Consider the following 15,082-nt stretch of genomic DNA (forward strand, 5'->3'; position numbering starts at 1 on the left):
CAATGTGGTATGAAGAGTCGTGCTCTACCTATATCTTAAAATAACAAAGCAAGCTGAAGTCCCGAATTCTCAAGGTTCCAAAGTAAAGCATCGAGATGAATTCCGTGTTTCATTGTAGGAGGCATTATCATATTATTATGATCTATTATTATTCTTAAATGTGCCGATGTACTCCCAATTCTACGCAGAGTGAGGCAGCGAAGACGGGGCACGAAAAATACATCCACAATGAGTAAATATCGAAATTCGGTTTTCGATAATTGTAGCTGATAATTTTATGACTTACGAAAATAATTTTTGTCGTTTATAGGCGCCGAATTACGACACTGCCTTCATTACTTTTTAGATTAAACTATGTTCTTCGTTGTTCTGCTCTGGAAAGAGTCTTCGAAGAGGGTTTGAACGACGTAATTGTGTGGAACTTGTTAAAAGAATAACAACAGCACAACGATGCAAACCACAGTCTCGCCGCCAGGAGAAGATATCCCTCAAACATAGCCCCTACTGCACAAAATCCAAACAAACAAGGAAAACAGGTACAATGGTACAGTTCGTGTGTTTATTATTGTGACTGTAATATCAAGTGCTCAAAATGTTGCCCTTGAGTGTTGATATATATGCTACAAATCATTTCTCATTGTATCGCATTGTAGCTTCATATTATACGGCATTTCATGTCGTCGCTGATTCCTTTTGAACCTCTTCTTCCAGTCATCGTCACAGATAAAAGTACAGAAGAGTTAAGTCTGCTGAGCGACAAAGATCACATTTTGTTTCCCGAACGACAGGGCTAACGATCTTCAACCGTTTTTTGAAGAAGATCTGTAATGATACATATACCAATGTGTTGTGCGTAACAGGGAAAAACTACTACGTATTTTACTAATAGCTGAATACATAACCATGGATCTACAGTTAACTCCTTGCTGTGTAGCAGCGATGAAGAGGAAAACTGTATTTAGACCAAAGAACATATTACGATAAGAACCAACTAAATGAGGCAGTGTAGTTGTTAAGATGCTAACCTCATATTCAGAAGAATAGAACTTGCTCTGTCCGGGCATCCAAATTTAGGTTTTCCTAAATCATTTCAAGCAAACGCCGGGATGGTTTCTTCATCTTATTCTACATCTACATTTGCATGGATACTCTGCAAATCACACTTAAATGCCTGGCAAGGGGTTCGTGGAACCACCTTCACACTGTTTCTCTATTATTCCATACTCGAACCTCGAACAGCGGGCGGAAAAAACGCACATATATATCTTTCTGTGAGATCTCTGATTTCCCTTATTTTGTTATGATGATCGTTTCTTCGTATATCGGTATATTGCTGAGAAGTCATTTGTGTTTTTTATAACAGTTTACTATTCTAGTGGGCCCATGAAGTAATTTGTCGAAATAATTTTCAGAGTATGCGTTTAGCACAATTTCTGGTGATGTTTGCCGGCCGGAGTGGCTGAGAGTTTCTAGGCGCTATAGTCTGGAACCGCGCGACCGCTACGGTCGCAGGTTCGAATCCTGCCTCGGGCATGGATGTGTGTGATGTCCTTAGGTTAGTTAGGTTTAAGTAGTTCTAAGTTCTAGGGGACTGATGACCTTAGAAGTTTAGTCCCATAGAGCTCAGAGCCATTTGAATCTGGTGATATTTTATGCGTACCTCTGGATTTAAACATATATGTTCGCGAACAGACAGAGGGTAAAATGAAGCCACTACAACTATAATTGTATGAGTCGGGTACGTGTTTGAAATTAGACTCTCTTTGAACCTTTCGGCAATTGTGTCATTTTACTTGGGAGGTCGGTAAAATATTGTAATTATTACTTTATTCCGGTTGCCAAGATTAACCTCTACCCATATTAACTCACAGGAACTATCTCGTTCAATTTCGATAACAGATAAACTGCTTCTAACAGCAATAAACACACAACCGCCAACTGTATTTAGCCTATCCTTTCTGAACACCGTTAGGTCCTTCGCAAAAACTTCGGTTTAACTTATCTCTGGCTGTAGCCAGCTTTCAATGCCTATAACGATTTGAGCGTAAGTGCTTTCTATTAGCGCTTGGAGCTCTGGTACTTTCCCTACACAGCTGCGACAACTTACAAACTGTTGTACCGATGGTTCCTAGGTCTACGTTCTTCCTGTGTTCGACCTGCTCCTTTGAGACTGAAGCCCGTTTTGTGTTTTCCCGAGACTTTCTAACCATCTATTTATTTAAATTGTTTTATAGTGGTTATAGTGGAAAGACTTACATAAATGTATGCCTTACAATAACTGTGGTGGAATTTCTGTTAGGAACTGTAGATTCCTGTGGCTGTTTACCGGCCGATTAATAAAACAAGAACCATTGATCTGATTCTTGAAAAGCTGGTACCACGCGTTGGCTTTCTAAGATCGTTGTTTATCCACTTCTTTCAGCCAGCGTGGATTTTCAGCTGAGTAGTAGCGTATATTGTATAGATTGATTTCCTCATGGTTTGTAAACGATACGTCATCCATAAATAAAATCGAAAACTGTAACCGATTCTGAAAGTTATTACCGTGATACTGTTGATGTAGAGAAATTTGTAAGGAATGAAATGCCTTGGAATGCAGGATCTTCAGAACACTCCTTTCGCTTTTCCCACTCTCTCATTAAAGCTGCCTTGTAGTGTCATCTAGAGGGTGTGTTACCGCAGCTAAGATATTATTTATATTTCTCTTACCAGTTGCTTTTCATTTTCGTTATTCTTCACACTTACAGTTTCTTAAGGTGTTTTATAATGCCCAAAATGTCATTCGCCATATACTAAATCTATATCCAAATTATCGACTGTCGTATGCATTTGCGGGAACTCTTCTGCTGACGGCGTTTGTGTTACTGTTACCTTGTTACTATGTTATGGTACTCCACGTACGATGACGTCCTGTTCGATTTTTCTTTACAGTACTGCAAAAAAAAAAAAAAACACTTTGTTCGATTCAGAAAAGAACAAATCTGTTGTTATAATTTTGCTCCTATATAGTTAAAAATTACTTTCGTACATCAGAAAATTCGCCATATAGTCTGTCATGAACGACATCTCGAAATAATTACTTAAACTGGATACGTTCACGGTGATCTGTCTCAGTTACCTCACTCCATATACTGTAGACAGACGTGCTAATGCTTCATCAGATTCTCGAATAAGCTGATGCAAAAAATTAAAACAAAGTGATTTAAAATGTTTAAAAAAGTATTACTAAATTATCATATTTGTATGTTTCACTAATTTTTCGTTTATACTAAACTAAGTGTCACAATGAGAAACGAGTTTTCTCTCACGACACTGTACTCAAAATTTCCGCATTCAGCTTCAGTGACGATAAGTGACATATATTTAATACTTACAAATTTAGATAGTTGTTTCCACTTGGAAATTTCAGGAACTACGGTCCATAGGAGAAATATGTTTCGCGGATAGACATATTTTGAATTTGACCTTCAGGTCGTGTTCCAGAGATTAAAACCAGAGTGATTGCATTTTTGACGTGGTATGGGCAGCCGTTGTTCTCATACATGGGCCGGCCGGTGTGGCCGTGCGGTTCTAGGCGCTTCAATCTGGAATCGCGCTACCGCTACGGTCGCAGGTTCGAATCCTGCCTCGGGCATGGATGTGTGTGATGTCCTTAGGTTAGTTAGGTTTAAGTAGTTCTAAGTTCTAGGGGGCTGATGACCTCAGATGTTAAGTCCCGCCGGCCGGGGTGGCCGAGCGGTTCTAGGCGCTACAGTCTGGAACTGCGCGACCGCTACGGTCGCAGGTTCGAATCCTGCCTCGGGCATGGATGTGTGTGGTGTCCTTAGGTTAGTGAGGTTTAAGTAGTTCTAAGTTCTAGTGGACTTATGACCTTAGAAGTTGAGTCCCATAGTGCTCAGAGCCATTTGAACCATTTTGTTAAGTCCCGTAGTGCTCAGAGCCATTTGAACCATTTCTCATACATGGTACGCTAAACATAGCTGTGTCATTTCGTCCTGCAAACATCTTTCCAGCTTTCCCAGTAGGATTTGCAAAAAATGGCAAGCATTATTTCCGCTATATTGGGTATAATATTGTGCATGTAAATACCTATCGTCTACAGCGGTAGTGTAACACAAATAAATTTACAGATGTATATAAAAATATCGTTCCTAAAACAAGTTCCTGTGAAGGTGATAAGAACCTCGGTATGTTGTCACCTGTAGCTGTTTTAAGACGTTAATGCTCCGATAGTGCTGTATGTTCGTTAGTATTACATGAATAATCTTACTGTCGTCCTATGCTAAAATCTTATGTGATCTACTATCGAGTCCACGATTCATACTATTGTCGTCGTTGCATACCTACGATAGACTCATTACTATTGTAGCTTCATTACCCTACCGCATATGAAACATCATTTAGGCGTATGACAATTGTTGGCTTCCAGTCAACTACTTAACTTATTAATACGGTGTCCTTGCCATAGAAGAGGTCTTAAAGGAAGGAAGGAAGGCTAGGGTTCAGCGTCCCGTCGACATCGATCTCATTAGAGACGGAGAAGAATCTAGGATTGTTTCAAGGATGATGAAGGAAATCGGCCGTGCCCTAACAAAGGAATCGGCCCGTAATTTGTCTGGGGGGATTTAGAGAAATCGCAGAGCTCCTAAATATGGATGGCCGGACGAGTATTTGGCCCTTCGTCTCCCCGAATACGAGTCCATAGTGCTAATAACTGTGCCATTCTGCTCGGTAGAAGAGATCTTGTGATTTATAATGGAACATTTTCCGCTCTCACAATCAGAAAGTCGTGGTGTTCAGAGCGTTAAATGGCTAATTGCACAAGTACATACGACTAGCATATTCAAATATCACTTGTGCTCACCATCGCTCTTAAAGTTTAATTACAACTGCAAAAAAAAAAAAAAAAAAAAAAAAAAAGGGCATCGATTTTGATCCGATGACAGCATATACTCTTGGGGGATAGTAGATGTACCGACTGATAATGGTTCCAACGTCGTCCGCCAACAGATTGGACAGCATACCTACCAGAGCACCATCTGTGTCTAGCCTTTAATAGTGAATCCTTACAACCAGGAGGTTCAGTGTGTTGCACACGTGTGAAGAAAGCGTGCAACCATGCCATGGAGACGTACTTGTGCTTGCTACATCCAACTGGGTGAGTTTAAAAGGGGTCAAATTGTGTCCTTCCGACTGGCGGTATGGTCCTTTCGGAGAAGTGCCACACAAGTTGGACGTGCAACAATGCTAGTATCAGTGCTCACGTAAACATTCTCACACCTGTAGATGAAGTTCTGATCGTCCACGCAGCCAGGATCGTCATATTGTAAGGACAGCAGTGGCAGATCGTGCAGCTACCACAGCACAGACAAGAACGCTTGTAGGCCCAGACGTGTCAGCACGAACTATTGCGAATCGGTTATTATCAGTGGGACCACGGGCACCTCTCACCCGTCTTCCAGTCACGCCATCAGAGGATCGCTTGGAAGATGGGATGGCGCACCGTAGTCTTTAGCGATGAAAGTAAATTCTGCCTGCACGCAAGTGCCGACCTGGTGAACGCTGTCTCATCGAGTACATTCGTCCAAGACATATTGTCCACGCCCCAGGCCTTATGGCCTGGGGTGCGATAAGCTAAAAGTCACATTTGCCTTTGGTGTTTCTGGAGAGGACACTAACCAGCACTTGGTACGTGCGGAATGTTGTTAGACCCGTTCATTTGCCATTCTTGCAACAGGAAGGTGATGTGTTGTTCCAGCAGGATAATGCTCACCTACATACTGCTCGTGAAACTCAACGTACTCGGCAAGGTGTGTGGCAACTTCTCCGGCGAGCATGATCTATGGACTTGCCTCCAATCGAGCATGTGTGGGATATGATGGAACGAGAAGTGACTCGTGTGACTCGTCAGCCAACAACTCTTACAGAACTACGTGAACAGATCGAGCAAGCTCGGCGTAACGTATCCCTGGGGACAGTATTCGCCATCTGTACGATCGACTGAATGCACATACATTGCCGCCCATGGAGGCTACATCACAAACTAATATACGTGTTTCAGTGTGGATCGATACCTCAGAACCGCTTGTGCTATTGATCTGTAGATGTAACCATTTCATGTATTCCATATGCATTGTTGCAACAATAAATCTTCAGTGAACTAGAAACCTCTAAAAGGATGTGCTAATTTTTCCCCGACAACTTATCTACAAGCCCTACTTTCTATGACCGTCTCGTTACTTCCATATTATTTCATGGTTTAGTCTTAGTGCTGCATATCTTCATAAAGAATAGCGTACCAGATTTTATTTGCTCCCTTGTGTTACATCGGCGTGCTATTCGTACCTCAACTGCAGTTCGTTGTCCTGGTTACTAATCTTTATTTGAGCAACATATAAAATATAAACAGTGTAATGACCTCGGTGAGTTTGTTTCGAGCGAACGCAAGAGTAAGCAGAGAACACTATACAATATTAATAGATATACCGGGTGGGCCTAAAATCGATGTACAGTAATCAATATTTGTTCTACAACAACCATATTACTTACAAATTTGTGGTTTGTGACAAATGAAAGACCAGATCACCAATTTTGTTTGCATATCTTTGTTGCAGATAGAAGCTGAGTAGAGAGCACTGAAATTGCAGTTGTAAAATGTTGCCACTTGTGGGACAAGACCAAATGTGTTCTGTGGTATCACGGAAGAAAATGTCTAATTACTGTGCAGCGAAATTTTTGAAGACAAGACGGAGGCGAAGCACCTGATAGAAGGAGTATTGTTGCGTGGCACATGAAGTTCAAACAGACCGGCAGTGTGTTGGATCTTCCAGGAACAGGACGGCCTTCGATCGGTGAACAAAGTGTCGGAGCGGTGCAACAGGCATTCTCAAGAAGTCCTCCAAATCTTCTCTACTCGCATCTCGTGAGTTAGGGATTTCTAAGGCCACATTACCAAGAATTCTACTCAGCAGGTTGCACCTGTATGCACGTAAGGTCCAGAGAAGACACACCTTACAACTTGTCGAGGAGCTTTTGTGACTGAGATATTGAAATGAATCGACAATTAACAGTAATTCAACGAATTTGTTTTTTGGACGAGGATACTCTCCACATGTCAGTTAAAATTAACAAGCATAGTGTGGGAATATGGGATTCGGAAAGATTACATGCTGCCGTAGATAATGTTAAGGATTCCCCTAAAATGAATGTGTGGTGTAATTTAATGCACAACATTGCCACTGGCTGTTTCTTTTGTGGCGATTTGCAGCAACAGCTCATATCTGTCTGGATATGCTAGAACAGTTTGAGCAACTGCAGCTGAGAGACTTGCACCCGATTTGATTTTCCGGCAAGATGTTGCACCATCGCAAAGGAGATTGCGCGTTAGAAATTTTCTTAACGAAACAGCTCCAGGCAATTGGACTGAGCGTGGTAGTCCCACTGCCTGTTTGACAAGATCACCAGACATAACGCCTTTAGATTTCTTTTTGTGGGGCTACATAAACGAAAAAGTTAACGCTACACAAGTACCTGATCTAGATACATCAGAAGAATGATAACAGATGCTGTTGCAAGTATTACACAAGGTATGTTGTCACACGCATGGCGTTAAATCGAATATCGCGTAGATATTCTTCGAGCAACAAATGACGCACATGTTGAAGTTAATTGACATCGGAACAAAAACTTGGTGATTTATTCTTTCATTGGTCAAAAACCACAAATTTTTAAGCTCTGTGGATTTTGAAAAGTAAATATTGATAACTGTACAAAGAGTTTAGGCACATCCTTTGTTAACCTTCCCTGGAGAGTTTAGCCGAGAGCATCGTGAGAGAGCAACATGTATGTTGCACGTGTTTTGCTAGGGAAGAGCCCAGAGCTGATGGTGACAACGCGTATGGAAGTAGACAAGCATTGCGAAAGCATCAGTGCCGCAGTAGCAATGGAGTGGATGTCTCGTTTTAGTTCGGTCGATATATACGACGGCTGATTTCCGTGGTAGGTACGTAAGAAGTTCCAACGCAAGTCTTTAGGATATACAAGTATATCAACCCCAAAGCGATACCACATATCCTAGAATACGCTACTTCCTCATTTTGAAGCAATATTTCAAATACACTTACCAGTGTCGTCTAGCATAGACTGAAGTACACTACTGGCCATTAAAATTGCTACACCAAGGAGAAGTGCAGATGATAAAAGGGTATCCATTGGAAAAATATATTATACTAGAACTGACATGTGATTACATTTTCACGCAATTTGGCTGCATAGATCCTGAGAAATCAGTACCCAGAACAACCATTTCTGGCCGTAATAACGGCCTTGATACGCCTGGGCATTGAGTCAAACAGAGCTTGGATGGCGTGTACAGGTACAGCTGCCCATGCAACTTCAATACGATACCACACTTCATCAAGAGTAGTGACTGGCGTATTGTGACGAGCCAGTTGCTCAGCCACCATGGACCAGGCATTTTCAATTGGTGAGAGATCTGGAGAATTTGCTGGCCAGGGTAGCAGTCGAACAATTTCTGTATCCAGAAAGGCCCGTACAGGACCTGCTACATACGGTCGTGCATTATCCTGCTGAAATGTAGGGTTTCGTAGGGATCGAATGAAGGGTAGAGCCACGGGTCGTAAGACATCTGAAATGTAACGTCCACTGTTCAAAGTGCCGTCAATGCGAACAAGAGGTGACCGAGACGTGTAACCAATGGCACCCCATACCATCACGACGGGTGATGGTATGGCGATGACGAATACATGCTTCCAATGTGCGTTCACCGCGATGTTGCCAAACACGGATGCGACAATCATGATGCTGTAAACAGAACCTGGATTCATCCGATAAATTGACGTTTTGCCATTCGTGCACCCAGGTTCGTCGTTGAGTGCACCATCGCAGGCGCTCCTGTCTGTGATGCAGCGTCAAGGGTAACCGCAGCCATGGTCTCCGAGCTGATAGTCCATGCTGCTGCAAACGTCGTCGAACTGTTCGTACAGATGGTTGTTGTCTTGCAAACGTCGCCGTTTGTTAATTCAGGGATCGAGACGTGGCTGCACGATCCGTTACAGCCATGCGGATAAGTTGCCTGTCATCTCGACTGCTAGTGATACGAGGCCGTTGGGATCCAGCACGGCGTTCCGTATTACCTTCCTGAACCCGCCGATTCCATATTCTGCTAACAGTCATTGGATCTCGAACAACGCGAGCAGCAATGTCGCAATACGATAAACCGCAATCGCGATAGGATACAATCCGACATTTATCAAAGTGAGAAACGTGATGGTGCGCGTTTCTCCTCCTTACACGAGGCATCACAACAACGTTTCACCAGGCAACGCCGGTCAAATGCTGTTTGTGTATGAGAAATCGGTTGGAAACTTTCCTCATGTCAGCACGTTGTAGGTGTCGCCACCGGCGCCAACCTTGTGTGCATGCTCTGAAAAGCTAATCATTTGCATATCACAGCATCTTCTTCCTGCCGGTTAAATTTCGCGTCTGTAGCACATCATCTTCGTGGTGTAGCAATTTTAATGGCCAGTAGTGTAATATAACTCTACGTGCTTACTACAGGCCATTGATACTCCTTTAGAGCGATGTTTGCAAACGCATTAGTTAGCATGCATCACCTTCATGTCATTGATAGGTGTGGAAAATGTGATCCAGCACAGAAGTGGAAAAGCCGTTTAAAGAGTAACGCAACCTGCTTGGTAAGAGTACATTCGGCATGTGTTGGACAGTGTATTCAAATTCCTCACGGCGTGTAGCTGTCATGTCTGAGACACTTCGCACCTAAAATACGTGACTACATCAGCTGGGTTAATGGAAATAATTGTGGCCTTCGGTCGTACCAGTCTCCGCACTGATGGTCCGGGAAGTAGCGTGACAACTACTAGACCATGGAGGTCACAACGCTGCAAACCAATCCGACGCCCACTCCCTTTCTCTTACTTAACAATTTGCTTCAACTGTTCAATAACGTACTGATAACTCACCCACCTTGTAATCTCTGACAGAAAGCTAGTGATATAGTTTTTATTAATGAGCGTTGGGATAATCAACTATCTTTCAAATGAAACAAAATAAAAAGCAGAGACTCCATATAGATAGGAAAAGGATTAAAATCCCAGCTGTGCGGTCTCGGCTAAGGTTCTTGCTTCATACTTCAGAACTGCATGACAAGCGTTCCAGTGCGATTACTCACACCAGGAGATAGTGTAAAATCACATGTGCCAATGAATTCTATTAACTGACTATCGATAAACAATTCCGTCTCAGTTTCTGTGACTGTTTAAAATATACTTCCGACTAAGAGTTTACGATGAAGCCGTTTGGTTGACAGTGATTAGGATATGCATCAGGTGACCCTAAATTGTAATCATTATCCATTCGGGAAACTCGGAATGATCTGTAGGGGCCATGAAAAATTTAGAGTCGATATTTAAGATGGAGAGTTCAGTTAAAATGCTCTTAGCTCCAGAGATACTTTCCTCGAACAGTTTCCTCTGCACGAATTCGATTAATTACTAGCTCTTTCCCCCCTGTTTCTGTCGTGCTCTAAAATTTTTTCATTGTTCTCATTGGAGCTCGCTAGGCTTTATCCCAAACATACAGAATTTACTATCTTATTGCAGTGATAGTTCTCCTCTAGCATGTTTTGCGAATTGAAAACAAAAGGATAAAACGGCATATTGTTGTTGGTGGTGATGCTGGTGTTGCTCTCTTCATTCCAAAGACTGATTTGATACAGCTCTCCACGAAAGTCTATCCTTCTGAAGTCGCTTCCCATCTGCACATATCTATTTGATATTCCTTACTCGTTTACCAAATTAACTATCGTTTGATGCTTATCAGTCATTCTCTTCTTCAACTACGCCATAACGTTATTTTCTCTCTGATTTGACTTAACACATCTTCATTAGTTTGCAGGACCACCTATTTAATTTTCAGTAGTACCACATTCTGGAAACATCTATTCTCTTCCTCGCTATACTGCTTATTGTCCACTTTTCAGTTACACACAAAGCATCACTGCGTGTAAATAACTTCTGACAGGACTAACTAACATTTATGTTTACGATGGCGTGCTGAAAAGCAATGACTCCGAATTTTTATATGAATATTCTTAAATCTTTTTAAACAAAACAAATTTTATTAACACTCTACTTCTTTATTCTCTGTGTCTTCAGATTTATTTTAAGATAGTCCCGTTGACGACGATCACATTTCTCCCAGTGAGAGGCCAGTTTGTTGATACCGTCATCGTAGAATGTCTAATTTTGTTGACGGAGCCACAACCTCACCTCTGCCTGTACCGCTTCATCATCATGAAAGTGAAGTCCTCGACGATGTTCTTCAAGTTTTGGAGAGAGATAAAAGTCGGGTTGGCCACGTCAGGACGACAGTGAAGCCAAGGCGTCGGACTGTTGCAGATGTCGTAGCGCTCGAGTGTGGTCAGGCATTGTCGTACTGAAGGATAGGCTGCTCGCCGGCCGGAGTGGCCGAGCGGTTTTAGGCGCTACAGTCTGGAACCGCGCGGCCGCTACGGTCGCAGGTTCGAATCCTGCCTCGGGCATGGATGTGTGTGATGTCCTTAGGTTAGTTGGGTTTAAGTAGTTCTAAGTTGTAGGGGACTGATGACCTCAGAAGTTAAGTCCCGTAGTGCTCAGAGCCATTTGAACCATTTGATAGGCTGCTCCGTGTATGGGAGGTTGGAAACTTGCTTGCAGCACGTTGTTTCTCACGCACCAACATAATTACCTTACACACCGCCAGGTTACACTCTACAATTCGGAGCCATCTAATGGCAGACAGTTGCAACTTGCGTCAGCGAAGTGGGAAAGTCATCCGAGAAATACGCATGCATGGCACGTAATATCTCAACCGATACTGGGAACATGGAAAAAACTTCTGAGCAATTACTTTTCTGCACGCACTAGTATATGCGATTTTAAGAAATTTCTCTTCCCCAGAAATTCTTTTCTTGCTACTACCAGTCAGCATTTTATATCCTCTTTATTTCTCCCATTGTCAATTATTTTGCTCTCCAAATATCAAAACACGTCTACTACATTCGGTACTCCATTATTTTATTTTAGTCTCTTATGATCTGAATTAATTAGGTGACATTCTGTTACCCTTCTCTTACTTATCACTTCGTTTCACGACACTACCCATTCTTCCACGTTCTTCACCGTGTGTGATAGACTTACTATGTCGTCCATAAATTTCAAACTTTTTACGTAGTTCCAACACTGTGTTTTATTTCTTTTCCCTGTAATCCCTATGCTAACCATCCACACAGGAGCACCCTCTCCTTCAGCGTGACAATGCCAGCCTACACACGTGAGTTACGACATGTGCAACAGGGACATCTGCAACAATTACTTTCCTAAACAGAGTATTTGCATTATTAAATTATATTCAGTGCATAATTCTACTAGGTCTCGTTTCCAAATTTCCCCTTGGTTCCCTTTATTGCTTGCTCTCTATACAGGCTGAATAACATCGGAGATCGAATGACGTGAGGGTTAGGCTACAGCCCGGTCTCGCTCCCTTCTCAAGTACTGTCAATCGACTCTTGTAACTGCAGTCTGGTTGCTCTACACGTTGCAGATAACCTTTTGCTCTTCCTGTGTTATCTCTGCTACATTCTGAATTCCAGAGGGTGTACTCCGGTCAGCACTGTTAAAAACTTTAATTCTACAAATGATACAATTTTTATGTTTGCCATTTTACAATCGATCTGTTAAGAAAATTCGTATGTTCAGTATTGCTTCGCGTATTCCGATATTTCTCCAGCCAAAAATTATTTTCCCCGAGGACGGCTTGTACAAGTCTTTCCATTATCCGGTATACGTATTGTCTTATTGTTTTGTTAGTATGTCTTACCAAATTGCTGTTTCGGTGGCGTTCATAACTGTCAGTACCTGCCCTCTTTGAAAATACGAAAACAGGTATTATGTTTTTCCCATGCCTCCAGGTCTCTTCCATGTATACAACATTCCTTCATCTGGATCTACATTACTTTCTCAAAACTGAGTGTTTTCGTTTTTAAATTATGTTGAGTGCAGCATTCTACGAGGTGGCATCCCCTTTCTTTCGTTTTTCCTAGTCCATTTTCTCCATCCATTGTTTCTTCTTTTCCCTTTCCTACTACGACGTTCTACTGCCGCCTTACATTTTAATTTTCGAATTACTTAACGTACTGAACATTTTTTAATCTTATAATACAATTTTCCAATCTCTTTACCATCTGCAGAGGTAGTAGGTATTTACACTTCATGCAGCAGGACAGATGTTTGTGGAAGCTTTTATTCTGGCGGCGGGACACTACTTTTCTGCTCCGTAAGTGTGTGCGCTATTTTATTAAAATCTACACATTCTAGGTCGTTGAAGTCCATTTAGAAGACTCCTTCCAATGTCACAGGTCGAAGTACATATATCCATTAAAAAAAACGAAGTTTTCCTGTGGTTTGGAAGTTATAAACTTAATAATTAGTAGTATGCGCCTCATTCTGTATTTGGTTTTCTTATGTTTATGACTGCTGGCACCCGCTTTACGCACATAATAATTATGGTACAATAGCACCTGTTCATTTTATTTTTTAAGCTTCGGTTAAAGTCGCCTGTTATTCCTAGATTTGTTGACGACGGTATACCCTTACGATGTTCTAAAATAAATATGAGTCATTGTGCTCCGGTAGGAAAAAATCTCGTTAATGTAAGTCTTACTATTGTTATGCGCCCTATATTCAAGAAGCATTTGCCAGTTGATAATGTCAATCGTAAGTGTCGAGTGACAGTTTGTAAACAAGGAAGGTAATAATGTACGATGCATATGGAATTATGATTTTTTCATCACTTTTATGTAGTGCAATTTTATGTGAAATTTTAAGACTGTTTCTGCCAATATCTGCAGTTTGCGAAAGATGAATTGACTATTGATAATGCATTTGGACTTTGATAGCATGACTGCGTGTCACTAGTATTCCGAATAATGGCAAATGGTTGAATGAATTCTGTATTACCGTCATCATTTGTTACATATATTTAACATGTACTTAACATATTTCACTCACATTTGTACATATATTTCATCTGTATCTGGTGCTGATTCCGCCCGGTAGTTTCTTTTCATGCATCTCAATTTCTATGACGTCGTATCTCCTGAACTAAGAGTCGTACAATGTCATACTTTTGCAGGTACATTCAGTGGTATATTTGGATAATGTCTGCGAAATGTGTTGCGAATAGAATTAGAAGTAAAGATGTAATAAATTAAAACGTCATGCATGAACAATTCGCAATGGACGCTAATATAAAAGCTAATTGAGGCTCAAAATTCGGAATTACGTAATAAATGTTACTTTGTCGTGGATTGTAACCAAAGGAACTGTTTTTTTCGGTGATAGTTTCAAACAGTGTTATTTTCTGCGTATACATACCTAAAAAGTAATCTGTTTCTAGTTACTGGGATTGTACAATATCTGGCATGGCCTGATTTGGAAAGAAAAGAAAGACAAACGTAGCAGTGTGTTATTGTACTCGTAAGTTAAGTAGTGAGAGATGTTACGACAACTATGGGACGGGAGAAAGATCTTTTACAACAAAGATAAATACCATAGGCCGGCCAGAGTGGCCGTGCGGTTAAAGGCGCTACAGTCTGGAACCGAGCGACCGCTACGGCCGCAGGTTCGAATCCTGCCTCGGGCATGGATGTGTGTGATGTCCTTAGGTTAGTTAGGTTTAATTAGTTCTAAGTTCTAGGCGACTGATGACCTAAGCAGTTGAGTTGCATAGTGCTCAGAGCCATTTGAACCATTTTGATAAATACCATATATCGAAATGTAGGACAAAGGCATCGGAGCTTAAACGCAACAAAGAAAGTTATACGTGCAACAGATCAGTTGTATTCTTCGCTTATTACTCCGCGGTTGTGGACACTGCACACGAATAAATTTTGTATCACAAGCTATACGTGAGTGGATTCCGTTCATGATTTATTTACACACAGTAAGTTACATTTTCTAAATCTTTTCCCGGTCTTCTTACAGTGTCTCCTCCAGTTTCAGAT

This window comes from Schistocerca nitens, chromosome 3, assembly GCF_023898315.1.
Source record: "Schistocerca nitens isolate TAMUIC-IGC-003100 chromosome 3, iqSchNite1.1, whole genome shotgun sequence".
Lineage (NCBI taxonomy): Eukaryota > Metazoa > Arthropoda > Insecta > Orthoptera > Acrididae > Schistocerca > Schistocerca nitens.